Genomic DNA, 19,369 nt, shown 5'->3' with positions numbered 1-19,369 from the left:
TCCACATTCTGTTGGACTACAACTCCCATCGTGGCTGACCACTGGCCTAGCTGGGCTGTATGATGAGTTCAACAAAATTTGGAGGGCCACAGGTTTCCCACCCCTGATTTATCTGGAAGGGCAAAAGCCCCAAAGCACATTGTTTTTCTTCTCCCCCTACCTCCCAAAATATCCCAGCCTCTTTCTGTTTCCAAAGAAATGTAATAATAGCATGAAAGATTTGAGCAGGGCTGTCACTGGTTGAAGAAATTTAATTGATTGATCTTCCGCCTTCTGACAGATTAATTGTTAATTTAATTTAAATAAATTTGCATATTGCCAAAAAACCTCAGTATTGTGGCCTTTTTAAATAGAGGCAGGGAAGGGAGTGCAAGATAATTGCCAATTTAAGGAACAAAAGCTTCCAACAAGTGGTTATGTTATTTTTTTTTCCATTCCCTGTCGCAGCAATGCAAAGAAAGAGAACTGCCTTGGGACTCACTCTCCAGTAAAAATACAGGCAGGTGGGAGCAACCAGCCAGCATTAAAATCCAGTCTTTCCTAGTCCTGTGTGCCCTTTTCAGAAACCTCAACATGCAGGAATCCGCCGGAATCACGGCATGCAGAAATCAGCACCACGTGCTGTGTAGTTTACTGTACAGAAACCGGTAAGTTGGCAACTCTTTAAACCGCAGCAAGAACAAGAAGAACTACCAAGGATTTCCTTCCGGCAAGCCGCACCTGCCGTATTTGTGCCCCTTCCCTTCCCTCAAAGTAGAGAGAGAGAGATGCTCTGTTTTGGCACCCACTGGGGAAGCATCTCTAGAAGCCAGCAGGCAAAAAGCTCTGGGAAAGGATTTCCTCTTAGCAGCGGCGGCGGCTGCTTGAAAGCCGAGAGAGTCCGCAAGGGGGAGACAAGCCGGCTGGGAGCGCGAGTGCGCGCGGGTGCGCGCCTCGCCTGTCGAGCACCAGCGCTCGGGGCCGGGCTGGGGGCGGTGCGCGGGCGGCAGGAGGAGGTGTGCCCGTCGAGGGCGGGGCCGGGCTGACGCGCGGCAGGGCCAGGCAGTGAGTATAGGCTGCGCTGTCAGGCCGGTGTCAGTCTGATGAAGATTGGCATGCAGGTAAGCTGTCATTCAGGGAGCCGAGTCGCGGCGCGTCGCAGACTCGCAGGGGCGGGCAAAGCGGGTTCTGCGCTCGCAGCAGCAGCAGCAGCTGCTCCCGCTGCTGTGCTTGCAGCTGGCGCTGGGCAGCAGGCACCGGCCACGAGCCAGGCTTGCGAGCAGGGGAGGGAAAGGGGGCACGCGGGGGCTTTCCGTGCAGCGCCGTCGGGGAGACGCCCCCCGGTTTCTCTTCTCCTCCCTCCTCCTCCTTCACCCTAGCCAGGGACTTTGGCTGAGCTCTGAGCCTTTGACGGGCAGGATAACCGAGCAGCCGGCGGGGTGGTAGTAACGGACGGAGGGGAAACGACTTGCGGGGGGGGGCAAAGCGGGCTTGGTGGGGACAGTGCCGTCGAGAAGGGCAGAGGTGGAAAGGACCCCGTGAGGATGTGTTTGGCGGAGGGCGGGCGTCTTTCTGGGTTCCTCTGCAGGTGCGAGGCTCCGTGGAGCGGCGGTGGGGTGTTTGAGTAGAGGCAGGCGCCGGGAGATCTCCGGAAGCTGTCGAAGGCGCAAGAACTGGGTTCGGAGGCAAAGGGGACCCTCCAAGGCCGAGTGGATGTGGGGTGGGGAGCGGGGGTAAGAGAGAGAGACTGGCATGGGGTTCTAGGGGGCGGAGATAGAGGTGAGGAGAGGCGCGAGATGCGGAAGGTTTGCGGGGCTGCCTTTTGGAGGAGAGGCTGGCGGAACCGCAAAGTTGAGAGAGGACGGGTCGGGAAAGGAGAAAAGAGGCGTCGAGGAGATAGAAACCCGACTTCTGGAGGATGTGCGGGGTGCGGTGGCGGGACACTAATTTTGGGGGGCTTTGAAAGCTTGGGGCGCGGGGAAAGAATGACCCCCCTTTTCGTACTTTTGAGCCGCGAGTGGTGCAGGAGAAGGTTAGGGAAGCCTCGCTGGTAGCGCTTTGGACGGCTCCGAATGCCGGCAGTGGCGGAGGCGGGCTGCTTCCGAGACGCGTCGTCGTCCAACTTTTGGGATGCACCTCGGCGGGGGCTGCTTCTTCTTCGGAGGCAGAGTCGGGAAGAGCGCCCGGGAAGCTGCCGCTGGCTCGCTCGAGGAGCCAGGAGAACGCAGTTCGAGGTGGCGGTGTTGGGGAGAGACCCTCGCTCAGGGCGCCACGAGACTTGGTGGCCAGCGGCCTATCTGGGGGGCCCTGGAGCCTATTTTGGCGGAGCGATTCAGGAGGGGGGGGGGGCTTGTTGCCGGATTCTTCCACGGGGCCTCGCGCTGGGCCGGAGGGCGGCGGAGATTCGCTGCTTGGGGTCCCTGGGCCGAGTCGTGAGCACGGCCTGCTGAAGGGAGATCCAGCCGATTGCGCGACAGGGACGGCCGGGGCTCTCCGGCTAGCACGCGCGGCTGGCTGGCTGGCTGGCGAGGGAGCAGGTGGGGAGGACGGCGGAGGACGGCGGCGGCGCTCTGCTGGAGGGGCGCCCGAGGCGGAGGCGGCGACCACCACCGCCCAACCTGGGCGGGGGCCCGGTGACCGAGGCCGGGATGGTGCTGTTCGTTCAAGCAGACTTTCCTCGGCTCTCCTTTTCTGCTGGCTTGCTCCGTCTTCCGAAGAGACAAAGGGGCGCGCGTCGCTATCGCCGCGGGGGGAGAAGAGGCTGCGCTCGCTCCCTGTCTCTCTCTCCCACCCGAGCCTTGCACGACGGCAGGCGCCCGGGGGAGCAGCGCCAGGCTTAGACAGGATCACTCGCCTCCTCGGGCGGCGCCCGTCTCCCGGGGAAGAAACTCCGGCCAGGCGCTCGTCGGAGAACAGGGAGAATCGCGCTCCCGGGCTGTTCTGCCTGAGCAACAGAAAGATCCCCGTCTGTATGTTGCCGGCTAGGGAGTTCGTTGGCGAGCGGATCTCTTGCGCGAGGCTGCAATCCGGTCCGCGCTGCCGGTGGGCAACCGGGACGGGGGTGGTGGTGGCGCGGACGCCTTCGCCGGGGCGCTCGCCGACTTGGCAGAGTTTCGAGGCCGTTTTCTCAAACGAAGGAGAAACCCCTTCTTAACATCCATCTGTTTCTTTAAACGCCGCGAAGCTGTTTTTAAGTCTCATTTCCCCACCCCCACCCTCCAGAAAAAAAAAACCACCGTCAGGAATTCGGTGGTGGCTCTCTATTTCCCGCACCTAGGGCAGCGCTTCTTAGGAATAAACCCTTTGAACTAGGTGGGACTTACTTCTGGGTAAACGTGGGTTGGATCGCGCTGCTGCTCCGTTAGACATTATTTGGCCATTCGCTCTCACGATTGGGCTCTAGGCGAGTTGGTTTCGCAGGAAGTTGTTAATAAAAAAATTAAATAAATAAAACTAGTAGCACTGTGGTAATATTTTTTTTCCTTTAAAACAGTATAATTTAATAATATTTTTTGTTGTGATCATGCCGATCCGATGATAAAAATGCAATTATGTATGTAGTTATATACAGTGTGTGTGTGTGTGTGTGTGTGTGTGTATTTCTTGTGATCATCCCCATCTGGAGAGGGTCTTCGGAGAGTGCTCTGGTCCCGGCTTAGCTTCTCCCTCCCTTTGACTCGCTGGAGAGGGAACAGGAAGGCGGAGGCCGGCTTGGAAATCTGTGTTGTCGTTTTTTGAGTTGTACGTCTCTCACCCTCGTCGTGTTTGCCTCGCTCGGCGTTTGTTATGTCTTCGATTCTTTCTCCTGTCTCTCTCTTCCACGCCGCCCTCCTCCTAAGACAATAGGTCATGCACGCTCCCGCAGAAATAGCAATAAGTTATGAAATCTCATTGGTGCGTGGTGACATAAAGAAATCACTTTGTTTGTTTGTTTGTGGCACGATTTAGTAAACTTCCAAGAGGGTCCAGCGGACTAACCTTCCCACTTAACAACTCCTCTTCCTTTCCTTAGAGAACATCTCTCGGTTTCTGGAATCTGCGGTCCCGATGGGGGCTTGCTGGGCTGGCGCCGTTCATTCTCTCTTTCTCTATTTTTCTCTCTCTATTCCCAGCTTATTTCTCTGGCTGCCTGCGGTTGTTTTTGCCTGCATGTCATACCCCTCCCCCCCAAGACCCTTGTGGCTGCCCCCCACCTCCAAAAGGGTCCGAGAGTTGCCTTTGATGAACTCCCAAACCCAGTTGCCTCCCGAGTTCAGGAGCAAAGAAGATTGGACAAAAACACTTGCAGCAAATATGATGAAATAAAAGGAGTGTATTGCACTATGTTTATCCCCCAGTGGGGCTGAGCAGAAGATCTGTCAAATGGGCTTTTAATAATAACTTAAAAGAAAAAAAAACACCCAACACCAGAGCCTCCCACTTTCGCTCTTTGGCTGCCCTCCTCTTCCAGCCTTTGCTCACCTGGTCTTCCTCCAGTTGTAGCACAAAACAGCTGGAGGGCACCTCGTTGGGGAAGACTGAGTTAGCTTAAAGGATTTGAAATTGACTTAAGGAGAAGGGGAGTACGGTGGGGAAAGTCAAAGCCAAACCAATTGTGCATAAAGGTGATTTTAAACTAAGCTGAGTTTCCTGGTCTTCACCTTGGGATATAATCAGTGTTACCCTTGGGGTGCTTCTTTCCAGAGAAGCCCAAGTATAGTGACTGGAACATACTGATTAAAATATCCCTTTAGAGATCATTCTCCTACTCTCCTGTCTTTCCTTATCTAGGATAGTTCATTTCATGACTTCCAAAGAGCTGTCATTTCTATAACCTTAGACTTACACATTGAGTTGCCCCCCCCCCCATCTTGAGCTTCACAGCAGCCCTGCGAAGCAGGCTAGGCCAGGGACAGTGACTGGCCCAAGGTCACACAGTTGATTTCTTACAGCTCGGCTGGGATCTGAATCTGGATCTTGCTGCTGCTTTAGTCTGGCTCTTCAACCGCAACAGCACAGTGGCTCGCTCTTGCTGGCAGTTGTGCCTTGGTCTTCAAACAAGCCCTATGGAGGAAAACTCCTTGTATTTTGAAGTCTGGTTAGGTTGTGAGAGCCTGAAGATACAGCCCTGCCTGTTATCTGTATTTACCCAGCACTATCCATGCATACCAGGTGGCGCTGTGGGTTAAATTACAGAGTCTAGGGCTTGCTGATCAGAAGGTCGGCGGTTCGAATCCCTGCAACGGGGTGAGCTCCCTTTGCTCGGTCCCAGCTCCTGCCCACCTAGCAGTTCGAAAGCACATCAAAGTGTAAGTAGATAAATAGGGACTGCTCCGGCGGGAAGGTAAACGGCGTTTCCGTGCGCTGCTCTGGTTCGCCAGAAGCAGCTTTGTCATGCTGGCCACATGACCCGGAAGCTGTCTGCGGACAAACGCCGGCTCCCTCGGCCTATAGAGCGAGATGAGCATCGCAACCCCAGAGATGGACAGGACTGGACCTGATGGTCAGGGGCCCCTTTACCTTTATCCATGCATACAGCAATCCCCAGAATTACATGAGGGAGGGTGGGTGGACATTTATCAACCTTGTTGGTTTATTATTGCTTTTATATATTAACTTTCCTCCAAGGAACACAAGATGGTGTTCTTGTCTCCCTCTCTCCCTATATTATCCTCACGGACAACCCTGTGAGGTAGGTTGGGCTGAGAGTTGACCCAATGTCACCCAGTGAGCTTCATGGTCAAGTGGGGATTTTATCCCTGGTCCTACACTCAGATGTGGGGATTCTTTGTACCTCCAAATGTTGGTGAATTGCATCTCTCATCTGCCCTAGCTATTTGACATGCTTACTATAGCTCAGGCATCCCCAAACTTCGGCCCTCCAGATGTTTTGGACTACAATTCCCATCTTCCCTGACCACTGGTCCTGTTAGCTAGGGATCATGAGAGTTGTAGGCCAAAACATCTGGAGGGCCGCAGTTTGGGGGTGCCTGCTATAGCTGATGGGCCACCAACATCTGGAGGACCAAAGGTTCCCTCCTCCCACTCTAATCAATGCACCACATGTTCCCCATGGAAATGAACTGCTGACCATTCTTCCTAATTCCCCCAACTCACGCTTACAGAGATTTGGGAACGAAAGACCAATGGAAACTAACATGGAGGGAAATGTGGCTGGGAAAGAGTATTTGGGTAGTGGCCTTCTTAATCTAGAATGCCCTATATTTCTGTGGTAAAAATGGAACTCTTATTCTTGCCCTTACAGTCTCCTCCAAGGAGCTCAAGGTGGTGAAGCTAGTTCTCTACTCCATTTCAGTCCATCTACAGCAGGAACGACTTCCACACCAGTGAAACTGGTCAGTTTCAGTGCAGACCAGAGTGGAGGGTAGACCAAGTGAAGGAAAGGGTCGGTGTGTGGATGATGCAGATGGACCAGAGTTATGGGGTTATGGGAGTCACTGTGGACAAGAGAGAGTCTACAAAGCAGATGTCAGAGGACTCAGATCTGGTTTGGATAGAATATATCTTTGGACGAGTGACAAACTGCAAGGAGGGTGAAATGCAGCTGTAAATACACCTTCCTTTGTTTGCTGTACATTTATATTAACCTCATTACAAGCACAGTATTTGTGTCTCTTATGCATGTACATCAACAGCAGGGGAGAGACTTGCAATCACTTCCTTGCAGCATGTTGAAAACTGTTTGTGTCATCCCTACTTCTAGCCCCGCCTCTCCCCCCCTCCACCGCCTACAACTTGGCTCCTGCCAAAAATGTTAACTATGACAAACCAACCCCACTTCATAGTTGCAATCAGAGTAAACTGTAATAGGAGTAGTTTGAGACTGACATAACTTAGCCTGATTGTAGAGTTATTTTGGAAGGTTGTGTGTGTGTGTGTGTGTGAGAGAGTGTGTGTGTGAGAGAGAGACAGACAGAGAGACAGAGAGACAGAGACAGAGAGAGAAACCAACCAACACATAATTCACTATCAGATTATAAAGTAGAGCTACAAAATAAGGATGCACCCATTTTAACTTTAAATAAACCTTCATATTTTTAGAAGAGGAGTTTTTAATAGGAAAAATAAATAAATATCTCAAGTAGAAACTCTGGTGTATCCTTTCATCTGGGCTGCTGCCAAAAACAGACCTACAGCCTTGAGCCAATGAGATAGCAACAACACACCCTTGCTCCTTTATTGATCTCTGATATGAAGCTCCTGGCACTATCTTGTTCTGAGCGAAGAGTATTGGTCCACCCAGTGCAGCTTTGACTGGTAGCAGCTCTTCAAAGGTCTTGGGGAGATATCTTGATGCCTCTGATCCTTTCCACTGAAGATGTAAAGAATTGAATCTGGGACCTCTTACGTGGAAATGTAGGCTACTGTTTGAGGGATGTATAAGGTTCATCAACATAAGCCGAACTCTGCTCTCTCCCTGCCCCATTGCAGCTCCATGCCTTTTGCTGTCTGTAGCTACCTTAACAAGACTTAAGCCTGACATAGGAAGATCTCTGCTGGATCAGGCCAAGGGCCCAGTGCGTGCAGCATTCTGTTCTCATTGCGGGCAGCCAGATGCCACTGGGAGACCTGCAAGCAGGAGATGAGTGCAAGAGTGCTGCTCTCTCTGCATTTGTGATTCCCAGCAGCCGGCATCCACAGGCCGTGGAGGTAGATCCCAGCCACGAGGCACCATGGATTGCATCCCTGAACTTATGGGGCAGTGGGGAAGCTTCTTGTGGCTCACATAGCCCAACCCGTGCAGATCCCAAAGGGTTTCTGCCTGCTCCTGGCTTCCTTTTAATGAGCCTCTGGAATTTAATAGCCTGGAATGAAAACGAGCTCCGTTGCTCTTTGGGGAGACATGGGTACTATTCAAGGTCGAAGAAGAAAGAAAGATGAATGTCGGAAAAGTCCTGCTGAATCTGATCAGAGACCTGTCCAGTCCAACAGCCTGTCCCCCTGCAGTGACCATGCAGGTGTTTGTGGGAAACCCATAGGTGGAACATGGGCGCAGTAGCCCTCTTCTGCTGCTGTACCCCAGCCACTGGCCTTCAGAGGCATGGCACCTCCGGTGGTGGCAATACACAGTCATGACGTCTGGTAGCCATTGCTAGACGAAGTCATTAGATGGTAGAGCTAATCCCCCTTTTAAATCTCTCATTGGATCTCGTGGGGCCAAATCCCACATTTCGATCTATGCTGTGTGAAGAAAAGCTCCCTTTTGTCTTTTCCTAAAATCTATCATTCAGATTCACTGGATGACTTACGAGAGAGGGAGTAAAACAGCTACCCGCTTTCTCTACACTGTGCATATTTCTAGATATATCTTCCTTGTTGAATCTACTTTCTTCTCAACTCAAAATCCCCCAATATTTGTAATCTTTCCTCATAGGAGAGTCGCTCCGACCCCTTGATTAATTCTGCACACCTTTTTCTGCACCTGAGTTTAGAGCTGTGCTTACAGACTGCTCAACAAATCAGTTGTTCCTCTCTTAAGAACAGCTAGACTAGGGAATTGGTGGCCTTATGGATGTTGTTGGACTACAACTCCCATGAGCTGCAGGCAGCCACGTCCAGAGGATTTATGAACTGTGGTCCAGCATCTTGATTCCCCCCACATCTGGATAGGTCCTGTATCCTGGTTCATGCTAGAGAGCCAACATTGCATGTGTGAACCTTTTGCCTGTGTTGTATCTCAAAACAAAAAGCGCTGACCATGCATATGTACCAAGAGGGGAAAAAGTAAAACAGTGGAGCTGAAGGGCCATGAATTTCAAGGGTAGCATTCTACACAGACCCCACATGTAATCTAAGGGTATGTTCACATTAGTGGCTTAAAAGACAGCGAGGCAATTACCCATCTCCAGTGCTTTTGGAGATGCATTTGCATGATGTTTACATTAGAGAGGGGGCAAGACTGTCTTCACCCATTGCAAATGACCTTTTTGGCTTCCCCACCCCTGCAACCCCAACTGCCCAGCCTCTTCCTGAAGTTGATGTGGCATTGTGGGACTAGGACCTAGGAGATTAGGGGCCAAATCCCCACTTGGCCAAGAAGCCCATTGGGTGACCCCGGGTCAATCACTGCCTATCAGCCTGACCTACTTCACAGGGTTGTTGTGAGGATAAAAGGAGGAGAACCATGGGTGCTACCTCGAGCTCCTTGGAGGAAAAGGTGGAACACAAACGCAATAAATAAATGAGAGATGAATGAACAAGACAAATACATAAAATACCGTGACTGTTAGGGTAAGCTAACATAACCGCTCCAGTTTTCTAGTCTGATTGAAGCCAGTTTGAGGAAAAATGCATTAAGCAGCAACATTTGTCAAGAAAATGCAGGCACATGGAACCTTACGAAAGGACAATATGCATGGACTCTCTGTGCCCTTACCACACCAGAAAGACTGATACTGATGAATTGGAAAAATAAAAATGTGGCTCCCTTCTCTGATTGGATAGAAGACTTATACAAACTCGCAACATATGAACAAATTGCATATAAATGCAGACTTGCCATGGACAAATTCAATGATATCATTCTTACAAATACTGTAATAGGTTAAGATCTGGTGAAGAACAATAACAACTTTGTAAAGTATGAAAAAAGAAAAGAAGATACAGGCTCTCTATGGTTTGTTGCTAGTGGTGTGTGAATGTGGCTTCAAAAACTGGATGCAGATTAAGCGGTATACTGTGAACATACCCAGAGCAGAAACAGTGGTCCACTTACAACTGCAGCTGCCAGTATAATCATCTAAGCTACTCTATGGGAAATAGCCACTAGAGGGGGATGAGAAGCATAGGTTTCATACTTGTTTGTTTGTAATTTTTATTAATTTTTATTTTTTAAACTAGAAGCCTCACATGACTTATGCCAGGTTAAAATGCATGCATTTTCAAGTATTTTCCCTGCTCTCCTCTCTTCCAGTTCATACCATAGCATCTTCCTCTGTACCCCTCTTGTAACAGCGCTCTTGTCTCCTCTGCATCACACACTTGTTCATGCCAACCAGGATGCCACTTTCCTGAACGTCTGGCTGTCGCCGTGCAGGCCACTGCTCCCAAGGCTTAATACAAATAGGTGCTGGAATAAAATGTTGCAATGTGGAATGCTCCTCTTCAGCGTGCCAGCCAGCCAGCCATTCCCTTTACAGGATATTCTATTCCTTTCCCCTCTGGTTTTCATTTGCCAGCTGCTGACAGTCTTTGCCCACTGAGCCTGCTCTGTTTTCATTGGGCTGTGCCCTGTCTTATATACACATGCGTGATTTGTTCTTCCCTGTTTGTACTTCTGCAAACTTTCCGTCGTGTCCAATGCTTGCCCTGCTCAGAGTAGACTTGCTAGGTTCATTAATTTCAACGTCCCTCTTCTGTGCGGAGAGAGGAATGGGTTTGTAAGAACGATGAGTATGTAAGAAGGAACATTCTGCTGATCAGAAGGTCGGCGGTTCGAATCCCTGTGACGGGGTGAGCTCCCGTTGCTTGGTCCCAGCTCCTGCCAACCTAGCAGTTCGAAAGCACGTCAAAATGCAAGTAGATAAATAGGAACCGCTATAGCGGGAAGGTAAACGGCGTTTCCATGTGCTGCTCTGGTTTGCCAGAAGCGGCTTTGTCATGCTGGCCACATGACCTGGAAGCTATACGCCGTCTCCCTCGGCCAATAATGCGAGATGAGCGCGCAACCCCAGAGTCGGTCGCGACTGGACCTAATGGTCAGGGGTCCCTTTACCTTTAACTTTATGTAAGAATGAATAGTGTTTGTTTGTTTTTTATTCACAAATGAAAGCTTTGCAGACTTCTTCCGATTCTAGGCTCGATTCATAAGGAACACAATTGCATCAGTGCTGCAGAGAGACTTGGCACTTTGCCTCTTGATGCAACCAAAGTTTGTGCTCAAGAGCAAGCTGCCTGATGTATTTAAGAGGTGGGGACATAAAAGTGAAACTGTGGAAGTTGTTGATCTGTTGGAACCTGAACTTAAAGGGTTTAGATTCCCAGGCTGATCCTACACTCAGAAGCAAACTCTGCTGGCTTCCTAGGTACATTGTTTACAGCCCAAAGCAAGACAGTAGCAAGGAAACCTTTTTGTTTGTTTTTGTCCTGTTGGTTCAACTTTGGCAGTGTGAGTAAGATGAAGTGGGAAACCTGTGGCCCTTCAGATCCATACCCTCCAACATTCCTCAGATGGAAATAGGGACATTTCTCACTACCTCCCAAGTAACCTCCCTCAAGCCCCAATTTTTGCCTTCTCCAGCAGAGCATTTTCACCGCCACTACACCAGTGGGCCGCAGCACACATGCCTTCCACCGTCCCGAGAAAAGCCCTTAATTCTAATTTTGTTTAATTTTATTCTTTGGAAATTTTACAAAAAGAAAAGCACACACCAATTAATAAATTTGAAAAGGGGCAAAATTAGACATGGACACACAAAGCATTGTTTTTAAATTTTAAAAAATCAAGACTCCCTCTTTCTTTCTGACCATGGTGGGCCTGCACCTCGGAGCTGGCACATAATGTGAGGCTAGGCCTCAGAGGTGGCAGTAGCCTCTCCACCTCGCCTGTTCTCTGGCAGCTGCTACAACAACAACAACAACAACAACAACAACAACAACAACAATTTATACCCTGCCCATCTGGCTGGGTTTCCCCAGCCACTCTGGGCGGCTTCCAACAAAATATTAAAATACAATAGTCTGTTAAACATTAAAAGCTTCCCTAAACAGGGCTGCCTTCAGATGTCTTCTAAAAGTCAGATAGTTGTTTATTTCCTTGACATCTGGTGGGAGGGCTTTCCACAGGGAGGGAGCCACTACCGAGAAGGCCCTCTGCCTGGTTCCCTGTAACTTCACTTCTGCCAGTGAGGGAACCGCCAGAAGGCCCTAGGAGCTGGACCTCAGTGTCCAGGCAGAATGATTGGGGTGGAGACGCTCCTTCAGGTATACTGGACCGAGGCCGTTTAGGGCTTTAAAGGTCAGCACCAACACTTTGAATTATGCTTGGAAACGTACTGGGAGCCAATGTAGGTCTTTCAGGACCGGTGTTGTATGGTCTTGGCAGCCGCTCCCTGTCACCAGTCTAGCTTCCGCACAGTGGTGTAGCGGGGGGGGGGGGATGAGGGCGGATCGCCCCGGGTGCCACCCTGGAGGGGGGGTGACACTCGGTGCCCTCTACTGGGGAACTTTATTCATTTATTTTCTGTTGCATGATATTTTTCAACTGTTCTTATATGTTCTTTCAATGCTGATTTCATATCTGAAGTCGGTTTTGTTCTGTAAGCTCTAGATTTTTTGCAATTCATGTTTTTCACTTTTCGCTAGAGCCATGGGGGGGTGGGGTGACAAAATAATTGCGCACCGGGTACCACCTGGGCTTGCTACGCCTCTGCTGCCGCATTCTGGATTAGTTGTAGTTTCCTAGTCACCTTCAAAGGTAGCCCCACGTTGAGCACATTGCAGTAGTCCAAGCAGGAGATAACTAGAGCATGCACCACTGGCAAGACAGTCCCTAGCAGTTAGGGCCTCAGCCTGCGCACCAGATGGAGCTGAATTGACCTGCGCCTCCGTGGACAAGCTGCTCAAAGGAGGAGGCTAGCGGCAGTGGCCATGGAGAAGCAATGGGAGGCCTCTGCTGCTGCTGCCACTGCTGATACCAGCTCATCCTGTCCCTGAAGCTTGCGATGGTGGCACTGGTGGTGGAAATAGGGATATTCCGGGATCAAATCATAATTTTTCGTAATTCCAGGACTGTCCCTGGAAAATAGGGATACTTGGAGGGGATGCATGTTGCTGGACACAGCTCCCATAATCCCATAATCTCCAACCACGGGGGGTCCCTAGCCCTGGAATAAGCAATGACTGCCTAGAGCAAGGTGTTAGCAGGAGATGGTCTTTGGGCTGCAGCATTAGATAAGTGACCTTTTCTCATTCTAAGGCTGTCTTAGGCCCATCAATGAAATTGCCCTACATGACTTGACGACTTGGTGGTAAAAGTATTTCCTGGAGTGGGCTCTGTGTAAGCAATTGCTGATTCTATCTCCACTGCCCCCAATTTTCTCAGTGGTTCTCAGTGTAAGGTACAGTCGTACCTTGGATGTCGAACAGAATCCATTCCAGAAGTCTGTTCGACTTCCAAAACGTCCGAAAACCAGATCACAGCTTCCGATTGGCTGCAGGAAGCTCCTGCAGCCAACCAGAAGCCGCAGAACTCCTGTCGGATATTCGGGTTCCAAAAGAACGTTCACAAACCAGAATAATCACTTCGAGGGTTGTGGCGTCTGGGAGCCAAAACGTCTGCGTTCCAGGGCGCTTGACAACCAAGGTACGACTGTAGGTTTAGACTTTAGGGCTCAGTGGTCCCTTCTTTGGACAGCAATGTGTATCATTTCAAAAGTGTAGTAAGCCAGCCCTGCTTCATTTTGCCGAATGGGACCCTTGACCTCTGCCCTAAAGTCCTGCCCTGATGACACCACTACATTCCTTGAGAAGTACAGGTACATGGAAGATTTCTGTAAAATTTATTTATTTTGTTCAGGAACAGCAAGATAAAGGAGGGACAGGATCTCTTCTGCATAGCTCTTAGCTCTGTATGGCAGGAGAGAAATGGATGCCAGTAGCAGCACACAAGGAAGACTTTGAATCACAGAGTTGGAAGGGACCCTGAGGATCATCTAGTCCAGCCCCCTGCAATGTAGGAATATGCAGCTGTCCCATACTGGAATCGAACCTGCAACCTTGGCATTATCAGCACTACGCTCTGCAGAGCGTGGTAATCACTAGGTATATAAGAGGGTAAGCAGGGCTGGCGCTAGGGTTTTTTGCGCCCTAGGCGAGATCACCTTCTGGCACCCATAAAAAATAAAATAATAAATAAATAAAAATAGAAAATAGAAAAAATAAAAATAAAATAAAAAACAGCTGAGACGCGCAGGGAGGTGGTCCCAGACTACCGTGCGGCTCTGGAGCTTCGCGCGGGAGCACGAGCCTGGGGCCACCTCGCTGCGCCTGTCAGCTGTAGCCTGTAGAGCGGTTTCAGGCCGCTCTCTGGAGGCACGCACGCGCCTCGGGATAGCGGCCTGAAGTCGCTCTACAGCTGACAGACACAGCGAGGTGGCCTCAGGCTTGCGCTCCCACGCGCCTCCGGAGCACCTCCGTGCGCCTCCGAAGCTGCTCAGCACCGGAGGGGGGGGCAGCAGGCGGCGGGCAGGCTGGCCAGTGCCCCCTCCATTCTGGCGCCCAAGGCAGCTGCCTAGGTCGCCTGAATGGACGCACCGGCCCTGAGAGTAAGACTCTTGATGCGCTTTTAACCTAAAATAGGCATTTTGGGACTCTTTGAGCTGAAAGTTGCGTTGCAGAAATTCAGGAAAAGTGTGAAAACTGAAGGATAATTACACTTTGATCTGTCTGTGATCTGTCCAGGAAGTGTGATTTGGTTCAATTCACCTGAGAATGCAAACTGAACATCCTCCAGCTGTCCCTACTGTGTGCCTGCACAGGTGTTTTTAATTCCATGTCACATCCCTGAAATGTATCCTAAACTCTTTTCTCCTAAGGGGTAAAATTGTCAGTCTCCTTCATAGCAGAATAGTAGCAGAAGTTAGAAAAGATTGGCTTGATGCCTTAAAATGTATGAGTGAGGGTCGTCTTCTTTTTTAAAAAGAGAGAGAAAGAAATGTAATTATGCAGGTACAGTCGTACCTTGGGTTACAACCACCTCGGTTTGCGAACAATTCGGGTTACGAACTGCGCAAACCTGGAAGCTTTTTTGCCGCGCGTGTTTGCGCAAAGCGCGAAAATCACAAAAAAGTGCTTTGCGCGTGCGCAAAATGGCACTTCGGGTCGCGTTCGGCTTACGAACTTTTCGGGTTACGAACTGCGATCCGGAACGGATTGTGTTCGTAACCCGAGGTATTACTGTATGTCTCTCTCTCTCTCTCTCTCTCTCTCAAATCAGAAGTAAACTTTTTTTGAGGGTGAGAAGAACCAGGGAGCTGCTGCTGACACATTTTGCAGGTTCCTACAATGAAGCACAATTTATAAATAGTTTTTGCAGAGGCATTAACATAATTACGGCTGCCGGGAGTTCGGCTTCAGCAGAGCTTGCTTGCAAAGGGTTGCCTTGTAGAGAGATGCCTGTCCGTCTCTCTCTCTCTCTCTCTCTCTCTCTCTCTCTCTCTCTCTCTCTCTCTCTCTGTGTGTGTGTGTGTTGTTTGGACTGCAGCAGAGCTGGCTTTCCTCGGTATCTGGTTACACGAAGCTTCCACGAAGGACCTTTATGCTAAGACCTATCTCACTAAAAACATATCCCTCCATGTAACAAGAAACCCCAAACCAAGCAGGATATTTTAAAACTGAAGCAATGAAGATTAGATTAACTCTCCTCCAAACTGGGCTCTTCTGTTATTATTTTTGGCTGGAATGTGGAGGAAGGCAGCTGTCTCCAACGAGGGTCAGGAGAGTCAGTTTGGGTTTCAAATGTGGGGTGGGAAAGTGGGGCTTTCTCCCTTTGTTTCTTTTGGGGGAAGAAAGGGGGAAATGACAAGGATGGGTCTTTGTGTTCCTTGCATCAATAACAGGGCAAAAAGGTACACACACACACACACACACACACACACACACACACACACACACACACATTTAGGACCCCTGGACGGTTAAGTCCAGTCAAAGGCAACTATGGGGTTGCAGCACTCATCTCGCTTTCAGGCCAAGGGAGCCGGCGTTTGTCCACAGGCAGCTTTCCAGGTCATGTGGCCAGCAAGACTAAACCGCTTCTGGCGCAACAGGACACCGTGATGGAAACCAGAGCGCGTGGAAATGCTGTTTACCTTCCCGCCAGAGCAGTACCTATTTATCTACTTGCACTGGCATGCTTTTGAACTGCTAGGTTGACAGGAGCTGGGGCAGAGCAACAGGAGCTCACTCCATCGTGGGGATTCAAACTGCCAACCTTCCGATCGGCAAGCCCAAGAGGCTCAGAAGTTTAGACCTGCGTCTCTATAAACTGGGCACAACATACCTTCTGGCTGGGCCTCTTCAAGCTTTTCTGCCAGCAGTGCTCCAAGTGGGGCTGGAATCTGCCCATTTCTCACCGTGCCCCAGAGCATTGTCTATGCTCTGCCTCCACTTTCAGAGGCTGTATATCAGTTGCTGGGAACCACAACTATGGTTGCACCTAGGTGCTATCATAGAATCAAAGAACTGGAGAGTTGGATGGGACCCCAAATGTCAATCTAGTTCAAATGCAGGAATCTCAACTAACGCATCCATGACAGGTGCCCATCCAACCTCTGCTTTAAAACCTCCAAAGAAGGAGAGTCCACAACCTCCTGAGGAAGTCTATTCCACTATCTGACAGCTCTTACCATCAGAAAGTTCTTCATGATGTTTAGGCGGAATCTCCTGTCTTGTAACTTGAATCTTCCAGAGCAGGAGAAAACAAGCTTGCTCCATCTTCCATGTCACATCCCTTTAGATATTTGAAGGGGGCTATCATATCTCCTCTCAGTCTCCTCTTTTCCAGTCTTCCAACTTTTCACAGACATTTTGTTAGCTCCTGGGAGAACGGGATACTGGGCTAGCTGGGCCATTGATGGTTCAAAAGGCTCTTCTTTTATTCTTAACATGGTTTCATTGGAAAACATCTTGGAAATTTTGAAATGCAGGTTTACACAGCCAGCTGCCCCATATGGAGGGCCTGAGACCAGTTTCAGAGCTAGTGGGTCCTGTTTTTGGGCCCCTGGTAGTGACCCTGGCATGGCTCCAGGCCTGATAGGTAGAAGAGAAAGTTCTGCATTACAACCTTGTGTAGTAATGCTGTAGCAGGGAAGAGTTCTGAGATTGTTATGGCATTTGTATCCTACTTCCCCTCTAAATTGCTCCAGGTGAAGTGCATTCCCCCCCCCCCGCCATCCCATTCAATCTTCTCAACAACCCTGTGAGTTGGTTAGGCTGAGAGATGGTGACTGGCTCAAGTCAGCTAGTGAACTTAAAGGGTGAGTCAGGATTTGAAACTTTATCTCCTAGGTCCTAGCCCAAAACACTAACAGCTCCATCAGTCTCACTCACATCTTACTGATACATCACATCTTACTTGGAAAAAAGGTGTCGGTACTCACCAGGTTCCCAGTAGCAATCCACCTGCTACCGCCACTGCCCTTTTTACAGGGGGGCATCACAGGAACCCCCCAATGTCTGCCACCCAATGGGCTGGCCAGGCAGCCAGCCACCCGTCCTGTCCTGTCCCTTCATAGCAGCTGGGCTGCACTGTGCCTGTGCCGCTGCCTGACCGCACATGTGCAGGCTTGCGGAGGCTGCATCTCCCTCTACCCCAGACTTCTTGTTTTGCCCTCCTGCCATGCTCCACCCACCACCACTGCCACTGGCTAAAGTGTGGGAAAGTGGTGCGCATGCGCGACAGCCAGGCGCCTGCGCTGCGGGTGTCTCTGAAGCCTTGCCCTGTTGCGTGGCTGGGAAGCGCAAGGGGATAAAAGCATTGATTCTTGCCTTTCCACCTAATCAACCTTTTCTTAGGAACTGGGAGCATGGAATGGGGGAGGCAATAGTTGGATCATAGAGTTGGAAGAGACCACGAGGGTCGTCGCAAGATTTGGGCAGGGGGCAGAAAGCTGATGGTACTGCGTAGTGTTGTGTGCCGCCAGAAAAAGAAGAACCTGATATCTAAAATTTGTTGAAGCATTGTAGAGTGAAGATGCTCCAAAGTGTTTAAAGTACCCTTGTATTCATTCTGATTCCTTTCTGGCCTTTTTAGTAGTGGTAGTCTCAAAAATAGTTTTATTGATGCACCCAAGCCAGGTTTTGTTTCCTTTGTGGTTGTCTTTAAAAGTTACAGCCAACTTTAATCTCTTTATAGTATGCAGCTGATGGAAGCTGTCCATCAAACCTCATGCAGCAATAAATCTGTTGGTCTTTAAGATGACACAGGACACCCTTGGCATGGTGATATCTCTCTCTCTCTCTCTCTCTCTCTCTCTCTCTCTCTCTCTCTCTCTCTCTCTCTCTCTCTCTCTCTCTCTCTGTGTGTGTGTGTGTGTGTGTGTGTGTGTGTGAGAAAAGAAAAGACCCGTGTTTGCTTTTATGGCTTGTGTTAAGGTTCTTCTTCCCTGAGACTGATGGCATAAACCTACAGAATTAACAGATTGCCTTGTTAAAAATTGGTTGTGTGAGAAATTCCTGCATCATGACACCCCTTGTCAAGGGACACCCTTTATTTCCAAAAAGCGAGGTTGGCGTTTTTGTTTTGTTTTTAATCCAACAACAAACAAATGGCACACTGCTTTTAGTGTTGCCACCTTATGGATATTCTGGCAGTACTACGGGTCCCAGCTCTGCTGAACTCTCCTGTCTATACCAGGGGAGGGCAGACTTCAGGCATGTGGGATCTGCCTTGCGTTTTGCTAGGATCCACCGACAGGAGCTAGGTGCAAACACTTGGCATGAATCGGTGCCTCTGCACAGCTGCTGAACATCGGGGTTTGGGCACTTGAGTTTGTTCTGAAAAAGTAAGTACTATTAAAAGTTGAGCAATTCTGGAAGTACACAAACCCCTCTGCTGTATGCCTTGGGAGGTAATAATGTGAAAGCTTGTCCAAAATGCTGTGGCTGGACTCTGCCAGGACATAACACTGGTGCTTAAAAGCTTGCACTGGCTGCCCACATGTTACCAGGCTATGTTCAAGGTTTTGGTGTTAATTTTACAAGGCCCTTAACAACTTGGGTCCAGGGTATCTTAAGAACTGCCTGATCCCTTGTACCCCTACCTGATCATAAGATCTTGGGGGGAGTTTCTGTTGATCTTCTCACTGACTCATTGTAACAACCAAGAGACATACAGTACTTTCAGTCTTGTGAGCCCAAGGCTGTGGAATTCCCTCCCAACTGAGATTAGACATGCACCCTCCTTTCTGACCTACAGACTCATGACAAAGACCTTCCTTATTCCAGCAGACATTTTAAGGCAGTTTTGCTGTTCTTACGGTGTATTTTTAATTGTTCTTATTTCCTGTATGTGTTTCTTTCTAAAACATTTTTTGTTTGTTTATGTACATTGCTTGGAAAGTCTGACTTTGCAGCGATATATAAATATCCGAAATGAATAAATGAAATATTACGGGTGGGGGAAGGAAAGAAATCACTTCTAAAGCAATTTGTCTGTTCATACAGCTACTTAAGGAGATGGCAGCTCCTAAGACTGGAGAGATCTGATTCTCTTCTTAGAAAAATTCGCAGCTACTTGTTACCTTGGGGCAGTGTGTGTTTGAAGAGACATTCAAAGCAGCGACACTATCTACTGGGAATGCCAATGCCCAAGAAAGATGTCAATGTGGTGATCGGAAAACATTCATGTAGTTTTTATGCAAATAAAGGCAGTACCTAGTTTGCATAGTCT

General features: G+C 49.5%; 1 protein-coding gene across 5 annotated transcripts in view; it reads left to right on the top strand.

Moving 5' to 3' along the window:
• The first annotated feature begins 942 nt into the window (after window positions 1–942).
• PKNOX2 (PBX/knotted 1 homeobox 2) overlaps window positions 943–19,369 on the top strand; it is a 411,946-nt gene continuing 393,519 nt past the window's right edge. For 3 of the 5 annotated variants that reach the window (XM_088658018.1, XM_088658021.1, XM_088658017.1), the window contains exon 1: window positions 976–1,100. The gene's annotated coding sequence lies outside the window, so the exon portion shown is untranslated. Of the gene's footprint in view, window positions 1,101–19,369 lie in introns of all 5 variants that reach the window. The other 2 variants (XM_088658020.1, XM_088658019.1) reach the window with 2 other exon arrangements.

The sequence above is a fragment of the Zootoca vivipara genome, chromosome 14 (assembly GCF_965207765.1).
Source record: "Zootoca vivipara chromosome 14, rZooViv2.hap1.1, whole genome shotgun sequence".
Taxonomy (NCBI): domain Eukaryota; kingdom Metazoa; phylum Chordata; class Lepidosauria; order Squamata; family Lacertidae; genus Zootoca; species Zootoca vivipara.
This window is presented reverse-complemented; position numbering and strand designations above follow the sequence as displayed.